The 11,218-nt window shown below is 48.9% G+C and overlaps 1 long non-coding RNA gene across 2 annotated transcripts in view; it reads left to right on the forward strand.

Moving 5' to 3' along the window:
- The first annotated feature begins 8,069 nt into the window (after window positions 1-8,069).
- LOC109455119 (uncharacterized) overlaps window positions 8,070-11,218 on the forward strand; it is a 103,291-nt gene continuing 100,142 nt past the window's right edge. For both annotated transcript variants that reach the window (XR_002138570.2, XR_002138573.2), the window contains exon 1: window positions 8,070-8,380. This is a non-coding gene — a long non-coding RNA (uncharacterized LOC109455119). The remainder of the gene's footprint in view (window positions 8,381-11,218) is intronic.

An 11,218-nucleotide genomic window follows, 5' to 3' on the forward strand; every position in this document is an offset into this window, starting at 1 on the left:
GCTCCCTGGTCTCCGCGGCCCGCCCCCGCGCGGGAGCTCTCAGGGCGGAGGCGGCGCGCGCAGCGGTGCGGGGGCGGTGGCGCCCGGCGGGGCGGAGCGGGAAGGAGGGGGGAGCCGCAGAGCGGGTGATGGAGGCGCGCGGGCGGGAGCGGGGGCGGGCGCCGGGATCCTACGCAAGCAGCGCGAGAGGGGATCCTGGGCGCAGGCCCCGCCCCCTCACGTGCCCGCGGCGCAGGGCCGCGTGCCGCCCGCGTGACCGGCAAGCCCCGCCGGACTGCCGCCTCCGCGGCCGCGCGGTTTCCAAGCGTGGAAGGGAGGCCCGAGCGGTGGAGGCGGGCCGACCTGGGCAGGCTGCAGGAAAGGCTGCCTTCTGCAGCCGCCCTTCTAGGCCTTGGGACCCCCGCCCCTACCGCCCAGGAGTTGGGGGGAGCGGGGCTGCTGAGCTTTGCGTGCCCGAATTTGGGGCAGGGGAATGGACCTCGGGAAAAGGAGGTCACCCTTGCCTAACCTGCATCTGCCCATGCATTTTAGGGATGGAAGAAGGAGGAAAATAAGGGACGTGAAAAGCAGGATCTAGACGTTAAACCTAAGTTTGACTTGGGAGGGAGGCGGGGAGAAGAGATTTTGAAGTGGGGGGTGGGATCCCCACAGCACTCAAGTCTCCATCGTTGTGCTGAGCCGTGGCATCCCCGCTTGGATGGGTTTCCACCACCAGACTCTTGATTTCGTTTGGGTCAAGTGCTCTGCCTTACCCAGCCTAGGTGCAGTTCTGAGCTCAGTACACGAGCAAGAGTCTGACATCTTCATGTGGGTCGGTGACCTCACTGACTCCCCGACCCCCAAACCCTCTCCCTGAAATGGTTGATGGGATATCTGGAAAGAACCAGTGAGCAATAGAGGCCAAGGACAGGCCAAGCACCAAATTGAGTGTCCACAGCAACAGAGAAGGAAACCCATCATCTGTGCCTTTGCAATGTGTCCTTAAGTGACCCATGTTCTGCAAGGTGTCAGGTGCTGAGAGCATCTCCACAGCCCTGCTGCTATCTTGAAACTTGTGTCTCACTGGTTGCTATTTCCAATGGCTGGAGAAATGGGGTGGGCACTGCCAGAGGGGAAGAACTCTAGAGTGGAATCCCTCCCCTAAAGTGAGTAAAATGTCTCCATGAAAAGTGTATATATAAGGTGTGGCACAGAGCCTGGAAGGATGGAGCCAGGGAAGCCACTTTTTTTCTGCTGAAAAAGGAATACGGGTCTCAGGTGGAGAGGGGAGGACACTGAACCTGACCCAGGTCCACATTCCTGGTCTCCGTGTGGGAAATCATGGGCTTGCTGTGTCCTCTTGAACATGGATTATATTCCCTATATAATCCAAAGGTAATTTCCCAGGATGGTTGTCCTATGGAAGGCAAAACCTAAATATGTCCAGAACTTAGTGTGTTCGTGTCTGGAATGGCCAGTGAGTGGAAAGAGGGGTGGAGGCAGGGAGATGGGTCCCCTTTGACTATGTGTCAGTTTGTCTGGACAACTGCCTTTCTACCATTGGCTCTTCAGGAAGCCACTTGGCTCTGATCACTCATTTGTTAGGTATGTGTGAGGATGGTCAATATAATTGAATGGCTATTGAGTGCCAAACGCTATGGAGAAAACAAAGGAAATGCCAGGTAAGATCCTGAACAGGAAAGAATTTATATCTCATGCGGAAAGTCCTACATTCTTGAAATACATACTTAAGGAAATACAAGTGGTTATATGAGGTTAAGAGCCAACCTGAGTGGTGTAGACAAGTGCTTTGTTAGAAGGGAGAGAGCAACAGAGGTCAAGAAGCCAGAAAAGATTGGGAAGGATTTGAATAAATGGACAAGAGCTGGGAAGGCGCCTAGGTGCTGAGAACTATGTGAACAAAGGGAGAGGGAAAGGGATGTTTGTGACCAGTTGTGGGGACAGAGTCCCAGAGAGCAGTTTCCAGGCTCTCAGCCTCACGTGGAAATGTGCTGGCTCGGTTATTGGATGGCCATCAGCTGTAATCAGATGGCCTCATCTGCTGTGGCTGGGTGGCCATCAGCTGTTACCTGTTAGCCATTAGCCACTCATATAACTGCTGTGGCTATGCTAGGGGCTTGGTTGGTTGGTTGGCAGAGAAGTGGACCGCGGATTGTGGCTGGCAAGTGCGGTTAGCAAGCGGATTGTGGATTGCAGATCGTATGGATCCTACTTTTTGTGTCTCAACCAGCTACCATCGAGAATATAGTGGTATGAGCCCCCTATCTATGGCTCCGTTGTTGTTCCTTTCTGGCCTCACCATGGCCTATGTCCACCCACCGAGAGCGGGACCAGAGACCCTGCATGACACCAGTCCACGGGTCACGGAGAACGCTGGTCTGGCTGGAACAAAAGATTCAGGATCAGGGAACATCAAATGAATGAATTAACCAAGCCCCAAAGCAGAAGCTTCTGGGTTCTCATGCAGCCCCAAGATGCCCAGTGTTCTCAAGCTGAGCTCTGCCCTTCTTTGCCCGTACAGTATCATGGCTCTCCAGGCCCTTTGTGATTTATCCCAAATCTACCTGTTCAGCCTTATCTCCTATTTCACCCTTTCAAGCCGACCTTAAAGCACAGAATGACCCCTAGGCCCCAAACATGCCTTCTCCTTTCCTTCTTTTGTGCCTTCACTTTTATGCTTTTCCCTTTCTTTGAAATGCCCTTTCCTGCCTCACCATTTCTGCCCACTCAAAGACACAGCTCGAGTGCCAGCTCATCCCTCAGCCAGATGTAATTTTCATCTGAGTTCCCACAACATCATGTATGTACTCTGTCTTGACACCTCACATTCTACATCGTATTATGGATATGTAGCAGCATCAGCTTTCCAAGTCGGTACCGCTAATTCAACCATTTTCCGTCATCCCCATCCCTGACAGCCTAGTGCAAGCCACCAGGATCCTCTCTTTTCTGGACTGCTGTGCTAACGTCCTGACCAGTCCCATTGTTTCCCTCTTGCTCTTGTCAGTAAGTTCTCCACACAATAGCAAGGGTGATCCTTTCAAAACATAGATCATGTCACTCTCCTGCTTAACCCCCTGCAGTGGTTTCCTATCACACTCAGATGTAATTCGAGATTTACCATGACATTCAGGAACCTATGTCATCTGGCCCCATCTACGTTTCACATGCTCACTAAGCTCTAGCCACCCTAGTTTTCTTTCTAGTTTTGAAATACTCCACCTCAGCCGCAGAGCCTTTGCTCTTGTTGGTCCCTCTTAATGGAGTGTATGTCTCTTAGAATTTACATGGCTCACTCCCTCACTTGGTGCCTCTGGTCAAACACATTCTCCTTAGAGAAGTGTTCTCTGCCTACCTTATCTAGGTGTTCTTACAAATCACTCTTCATTTCCTTATTTTTTCTTAAGAGCCATCACCACTATCTGAACCATATTACGTTTATTTGGTTATTTATTTATTGCCTGTCACTGTCATGAGAAGGTAAGCTTCATGAGGTCAGGAAATGGTCTTGTTCACTGATGTAGAACAGTGCCTCCTCACACATAGTAGGTGCTCAGTTTGTTAAATGAATACACGAGTGAAAGAATCTTAACTCTGCTACTCAACCATAAGCTCCTTGAAGGTAAGCATCATGTTTTATACATTTGGGTTCCCATCCCCAATTCCTAGTTACTTACACATAAGTCCCCTCAAATGCTTGTTGAGTAAGTTTCAGATTCTGTGGAGACTATCTCCAGCTGACCCCTCTGCCCCCCCCACCCCCATTAATGTGACTACACCTGTTTAGAAGACCAGGAAATGGTCTTTACCTATTCAGTCACTTTCAAGGATATCCTCATTCCATGGATCCCTGGAAAGTCCACAAGATCACTGTTTTTCCATTTACTGGTTGTGATCCACGTTTTTTTAATGAAATAGAACAAATGAAATATTAAAGTGTAAGGCTAAGTACTGTTGTCTTTCAATGTATTTTGTGTGTGTGTTTATCTTTGGGTCATGATATAAAATGAATATCCCATTGTTGGCAATGGTTCAAAAACTTTGAAAGTTCTAGATGCTCTATTAGATGGCCATCTGTAGAATGCGTGCTTATAATTTTTTTATGAATGCTTATAATCTTAATAGTTAAATAGCTAACATTTGTTGTGAGTGAACTCTGTTGCAGGCACTGTATTACACACTTTCACACACATTTTCTCACACAGTCTTTATAACAATTCTAAGAGTAGGGTGCTATTATCATTCCCATTGTACAGAGGAAGAAACTGAGGCTTAGAGAAATTAAGTGACCCATCCATAATCACAAAGCTGGTAAACAGCTAAGTTGATGGTCCACTTTCAGAGCTTTCCTTAACCATTACTCTGCAATATCTCCAGCAGCACCTATTCTTTAATTTCATGTACTTAACTGAAAAAGCTCACCTTATTTTATGTACATTAAACAAGCATTCTGATGGGAGACTTTTTTAGGTAGCCAGTAAGTGCCAATGAGGCACATGGATTCCGGGACTTTTGTCCTGTGTGACTTTTGTCACACATGTAGAGAGTCTGAGAATCGCCAGTCTAGATGCATTCATACACACACACACACACACACACACACACACACACACCAACTTAGAGCTGTAAATGTAGGTGTTCAAGAGGGTCACCTGACAGGAGCTGTGACCTTCAGTAGAGGGACACAGCCACACACAACCCATAGTTTGGCAGGGAGGGAGATAAAGGACTAAATACCTCCAGTGTGCTCTCCTTCTGTCCTCAGTTTCTCTGTCAGGGCCGCCCATTGGCTGACCCAGAGATCAGGAGTCTGTTCAGGAAGCCCACAGAGGTCAACCTCTGGGGGCACAGAACAGAGTGTAGAGAGTGCGGAGTGGATATGGAGGGCCAAGTGGCGAATGCCCAGCGCCCCATCCTGGGTGCGCAGACGGCAAGGACTCCCAAGGCCTCGGATGCTAAGTGTTGGCTCCGGCAGTATGTGACAGCTCTCCACACTCTCACCTCTCCCCAAAGGACAAGATCTGAACGGGCCAAGTGGGACATTATGCAGTTTTGGGCCACATTGCAAGCCCCTCCCTTGGCTGTCTCTTTATTTGCGGGGCTGCCAAGTGAGGAAAACCAGGCCAGGAAAAGAACTGGCCCCCCTCATCCACCTAGGCATCTGCAGCCCTGCCAATATTTGGGCATCTTTTCCATGATCTAATCATGGACGAGGTCAGTGGGATTTTATACTGGCTGAGGATTCGACCATCTGAATGGCAGAAATTTATTCCTGCCAGGATTTTGCACACTTCAGAGCTGAAACCCCCTGGGGGAGGGAAACAAGGAAGCAGAGCAAATAGTGAGTGTGTGTGTAAGAGGGGAGGGGTAGAATGCAGCCTTGTAAAGGCGTGTTCCTGCTGTGCACACTTGCCCAGCCTTTGCAGGCGAAGGCGTGGCCGCAGTTGTGGCTAAAATATGAATGAACGTGGTTGTGTGCAGGTGCATGAATGACTGGAAGTTTCTGTGAATGAATGCATTTGTGACCAAGGGTGTATGGGAGCCCTTGCAAGCCGGGGTCGTGGTTTGCAGGTGCCTGGCTGGCTGGAGGAATCCATTGATCAGTATCTTCACCAAAGTCTGTAAGTGCTGGGTAGGGGGGAGAGGAGGGAACACTATGTTTTCTCATAGCACCTTCCTTTTGCTGCTGCTGCTACTCCTGTGGCTACACGAATCACTGGCCATGGCCTTGTCCTCTCTAAACCCTCAGAGAAGAAAGGGGGGAGGAGATAAGGGAAACCACGTGGTCAGTCTGTCATCAGTTGAAGTTTCCTCCAAACACCACAATTGTCCTTAGATAAACTCTAGCCCCACAGCCTCCTGGCTCACCCTCAATGCTCTTCCTTGGGACTGAGCAAGTGGCAGACAGGTAGGAGCTGGGGTATGATTTTCTCTGCCCTCCACTCCCCTGACCTACTAGCCTGGCATGGTAGAATTATGCATATTCTGTCCTCGTCTGAAATGTTGAGATCCAAAAGCTCTTACCATCTCCCCCACCCCAACTCGATTTCAGGGGATGAAAGCAAGGCCCTCATTCTTTCAGGAAATAGTGATAAGCACAGATGATTGGGTGATTACAAACCTGACCTGGTGAGTGTGTCATAACCCCCCCCCCCCCCAATCCCAGGCCCTCTTTTAAGTCATATTATTTAAATACATCTTGGGCTCTCCTTGCCTCCACCCAAGGCCCCCCATATCCCTTGTCATCCGAGTGGCCTCCGAGAGGCCCCTGAACACAATGGCCCTAATTAGTCCCCTCATTAACAGTCTCAGCAGAGGCCAAAGACTGGATGGGTCAGAGAAACCAAATTCTTTTATCACCTAGAAGCACAAGTGAAGCACATTTGAGGAGAGTGGGTCAGGGAGAGGGTTGCAAAGCTGGAAATGTGGAAAATGAAGACTATACAAAACTATTGCAAACTGCTTCCTCTGAAAACAGAAAATCTAATGTCCCTCCTTCCCAAACACTTTGAAAGTGGAGGATATCATCACCCACCTGGCTTCCATGGGGGAGGCACTCTCTACAGTCATGTCTATAATTCACAGGTGTATATAAAAATGTATGGTTGAAAAATTGAAGGGGGTAGTTGCTCCACCAGGAAAAGCAGGTTTTAAATAAATACAGATGTTAACAATCCAATCTCATTATCAGATTGCATATTTAAATCCCCCAGATTGCTAATCTCAGGTTGGTGGGCTGCGGTGCTTTTTCTGTCAAGCAGCCAAGCGAGGAAGAAACATCCAGAGCCTTTGCTTATGAATGTACTGTCTCTCATAAGTGTGAATGCACCGGTGTTTTGTGTTTGTATGAATGGGGGTTGCATGTGCTGGCCAGAGGCCACGTGAGACACGTGGGGTGGGAATTACATCCTAAAAAGATGAATTGGAAAAACATGAACGAGAGAAGTATGAATGGCATAGATCTCTCCCATGGCGCCCCTGTCCTGTATTACCCACCATCACAGTAAGGCACACCTGTTTCATTAAAATTAATTCCTGGTTTTGCAAATATCAATAGCTCGATATCTGTACTTGTGTTTCAACCTTCACTGAGACCACACTGCTAAAAACAGAGAGCTGCAACACAAAAGATACCGCAGTCAGCTCAAGCAGGGGTTATTTTTAGATCAGAAAAAAGAAGGGAAAGAAAAAAAAAGAAGCAGTTCTGGGTTTTGCAATCTAATTTGGTCCCTTTTCTTAAGGAGGAAAAAAAAAATCCCATCAATGGTATTTTCCATACAATCTGATTTCTATTTGGCTCCTAGAAGAAGAAATCTAGGGCTGAAAATTCTGGAGTTTTATGGCTGATTCCAGCTAGTAGCCTTTCTTCACCAGGCTCCAACTGAATTAATTTGATACTATTTTTGAAAGTCAGTGTTTCTAAGGGAGACCTAATGACGCGCTGACGTCAATGCAGGTCAATAGCACACACTGCTGGAACTGGGCGTGCTACACCGAGCCAGAGCTGGAGCCTTTTCAAACAGCCCCAACTCTGCAAATATCCCAGCTTTGCTGGGGGGGGGGGGGGGCGAAGCCAGGGTTTTGGAAGCTTTGAGACCCCCACCATTTCCCCCAATACCTTCAAAATTGATGCATGTTTTCCTGATGCAAAAAAAAATCAAAAAAAAAATCCAAACACATCTAATCAGAGGCACTGCAGTGCAAAAAATAAAATAAAAATCACACCTGTCAAAGAAACCGTATGTAGTCGGCACACGCACATGTACGTTCAGAATGCGATGCGTATCATTAGGGTCTGTCTATAAATAGACCTCGAGAGTGAGTGCCTGGGGACTTCGTCCCTAAACGGGGTTTTCGAACGTGGGTGAGGAGTTTTTTGGCTCTGATCTGTTACTCAGGAGGTGCCTGAATGTGTGGGGGTGGGAACGTGGGAGGGGGGCCTGCCTCCTCGCTCTCCTCCTTTCCTCTGTCTCTCCCCCTCCTTTCTTCTCTCTCTCCCCCTCCCTTCCCGCTCACCGCCCCTCTTCTCCCTCTATCCGTCCCTCATTTCCTCTTTCTCTCTTCTCTCTCTCTCCCACAGGCTCCCCCCACCCTCTTTCTCCCCACTCCCTCTCCCTTTCACCCCCTCCCTCTCTCCTCTCCCTCTCCCTCCAAGTCTGGCACCGAACGCGAACTGTTTGCTTTGCTCCGGGAAGAGTGCAGACACAACGTGAAATCCCGAGCTTTTTGCGTGGTGCATTGAAAACGCTGCCTTATTTATATTACCCTCATTCCCTCACCTCTCCCACCCCCTCACCAGTCCTTCCAAATTTCCCTAGAAATCTATGTAAAGCGTGCGGAGGGGAAAACATTTGCACAAAAAGTGAAGGAGCTCGCCAAGGTAGGTTATACCATGCACTGTCTCGTGTTTGGCTTTTGCAAAGTTTATGATGTCAGTTGGTGAATGTTTGCAGGAGTAGATCTGTATGACTGGCCATGGTTACTGTCTTTTTCATTGAACAATTATATTTGTACAAATTGCCTAGACTTCGTGAGCAGGCTTTCCTGTGGTTGTGTGTGTGTGTGTGTGTGTGTGTGTGTGTGTGGTTTTTGCAGGAGTCACGCCAGCTGGAAGACAATCCTGTGGTGGTAAACTGGGGAGGGGATGCTGTCTTGCCTTCCCCCACCGTGATATCTGGGGTGTGGGGGCGGTGGGAGGGTGGAGGTGGATTCTGTAGTGGGCAAGTGCTTCTTCTACTTTGCCATATTTTGGATTGATTCTCATTCACTAAGTGTCTTCATTTTTGTAATTAGTTTGCACATGACAATTTAGTTCCAAAAAGGCTTTATGAAGTCAAAGCAAAGTGGGGGAGTGTGGGGAGAGAGTCAGAGCTTGGTGGTGGTGGTGGTAGTGGTAACATTTCTTGCATGAAGAATTTAATCTCTCTTCCCACTATGTGGGAAAAATGCTAAGTCTTCCGTGGGTGCAAGTAAAACAATGTTTTAAAAAAACCCTATTAGTGGGTAAAATGAAATTTAAAAAAGAAAAAGAAAACCAACCACATTTCTATTGCAACAGCAAAAACTGCTACAGCTCACAACCACCTGTAGAGGGAAATCTTCATGCATGATTTCGTAGGGCCGTTTGTGTAGAGAAAACCGCCTGAACAAGCGCCTGGCAAACTTTGAAGCATGAAGAGAGGCTGAGCTCGGCAGGGTGGAGGGTTAAATCACGGGGGCGGCAGAGGAGGGGCTGGCACCCAGCCAGAGTCCCTCACGGTCTGGGAAGCTGCAGGACTGGCCTCCTTGCTTCAGGAGGCTGGTGCAAAGATGGCCCAGCTTGAAGTGGAGAAGCTAAATGAGGGCGGGAGCTTGCAGGGTATGGGGGGGGGGGGTCCTGGGGGGTGGTCCTGGGGGGGGGGGCGTTCTATGAGGTCAGGAATTGTGTGGTGCATGGTGCCATGTGGAGTTCAGGAGGTCAGAGGCCCGTTTTTTTCCAGCCGGGCCGTGTTCTCTGCTACCTCACAAAGCAAGGTGGTTATCAACAAGTGTTTCTCCTGAGAAGATTAGTTTTGACAGAGACTTCAAGGGGTTCTTTAATCTGGGTAAATCCACCAGGGCTTTATTGTGTGTAGCAAAGAGAGCCCTTCTTTGTTAGCAAGGAGCTTGGGGATGAGGGATGGAGGCATGGACAGAGGGGACTTTTGAACATCAGCCATTTGACCTTGGGGGCCAGAGTTCAGATCCTCCAGAGGGTTGAAAAGGCTGAAACGGTATGTCACCCCTTCTCCCACCTGTCCCTGCATCCTTCATCCTGAGCTTTATGTTTAATGGGGAAAACTGAGCTCCAGGTGTTGGCCAGACCTCAGTCAATGGGAATTCCTTGTCTGAGAGCAGGTTTTTTTTTCTTTTTTTTAAATCTAGGGAATCAGGCAGCACTCTCAGCTGTATGTAGTACTGTAGTTTTCTCCTGCAAATGATCTCGAGGAAAAGCTGAATCACCTCCACTCTGAAGAGCTGCCACTTCTGGGAGGTGGAACAGAGGTCTCTTTGGAGGGGGAATACCTCCCCCAATGGTCTTGAAATATATAGTGGGGGCACCATGTACATGTCTGCTTAAAATGCACTTGGAAATATGGAGAAGGTAAAAGACAATGGTTCTTTGATCGGGGCTGGTGGTAGTGAAGACCACCTAGATGGGGATGTGATTCGGAAGGAGTCAGTTACTGGCTTTTTTCTCCCAGGGGGGCTGGCTGGGTTACCAAATTCACATGAGAAGTGAATCTCCTCAAGCTGGGGATTGGGAGATTTGGGGAGGGTGCTTAGAAATTAGAATCAGCTGCTGTTGTCATGGCTCCAGAGGTAAAATAACCCAAAAGCAAGGAGTGCAGACATAGAAATGGGATTGGAGGTGAGAGGGGCGCAGACGGGCACAAAGCCTGCTGTAGATATGGTATGAAGTGGCGTCCAGCTAAAGAAAGCAGAGTGGATGGCATGTCCATCCCTCGGGACCTGCTGGTGTGGCGGCAAAGCAGGTCAGCATTCCTGGCATCCACTGTCCACCTCATGGAAGGCCCTAGTCCAGGGGCGTGCCCGCTCCCTTTTTGTCCAGTGGTGAAAGGAGGATAGTCTTTCACAGCCTAGGAGGCAGTAGGGTCACTTGTGTCACTCCCCTGAGAAGGAAGTTGTTTCTGTTCTTTACCTAAGTCAACAGATGTCTGTCTCTTTTTGATATAAAAGGAGATGAAAGTGGTTTCAAGAAAAATCTGGTCCTACAAATAGAGCCGTGTGTCTCGCATACTTCCCCCAAACCCGCCAGTATTGCTCTCCGCTCTTATCTGTGGTCTCTTGTGGACTAAGTTCCAGAAGGACACCATTTGCACCCTTGCCTTAAAGGCATTTCGTGTCCGTCAGCCAACCCCAAGATCCATGTGAAGACACCCCTCTCAGGTTCTACCAGGTGCCCAAGCACACATCACATGCAAACACATATATGCGGTGTATGTGCACATACGTGGAGCAAGACCACAACAATACGCATATGTGTGTGCACAGAATTCTCTCCACCTGTGAACGCATGCGTGAACACAAAAGAGCAGACCATCTTCATCTTCTGTCAAGCGTGAAGATGCCAGTGGAGAAATGCCATGTCCGGTTTCGGGGTGGATCTGACGTCCCTGAGTGTATGTGGTAAACCTGAATTTGCCTTGGGTTTCCTCATATTCATTCAGGAGTGTCA

This window comes from Rhinolophus sinicus, linkage group LG06, assembly GCF_036562045.2.
Source record: "Rhinolophus sinicus isolate RSC01 linkage group LG06, ASM3656204v1, whole genome shotgun sequence".
Classification (NCBI taxonomy): Eukaryota; Metazoa; Chordata; class Mammalia; order Chiroptera; family Rhinolophidae; genus Rhinolophus; species Rhinolophus sinicus.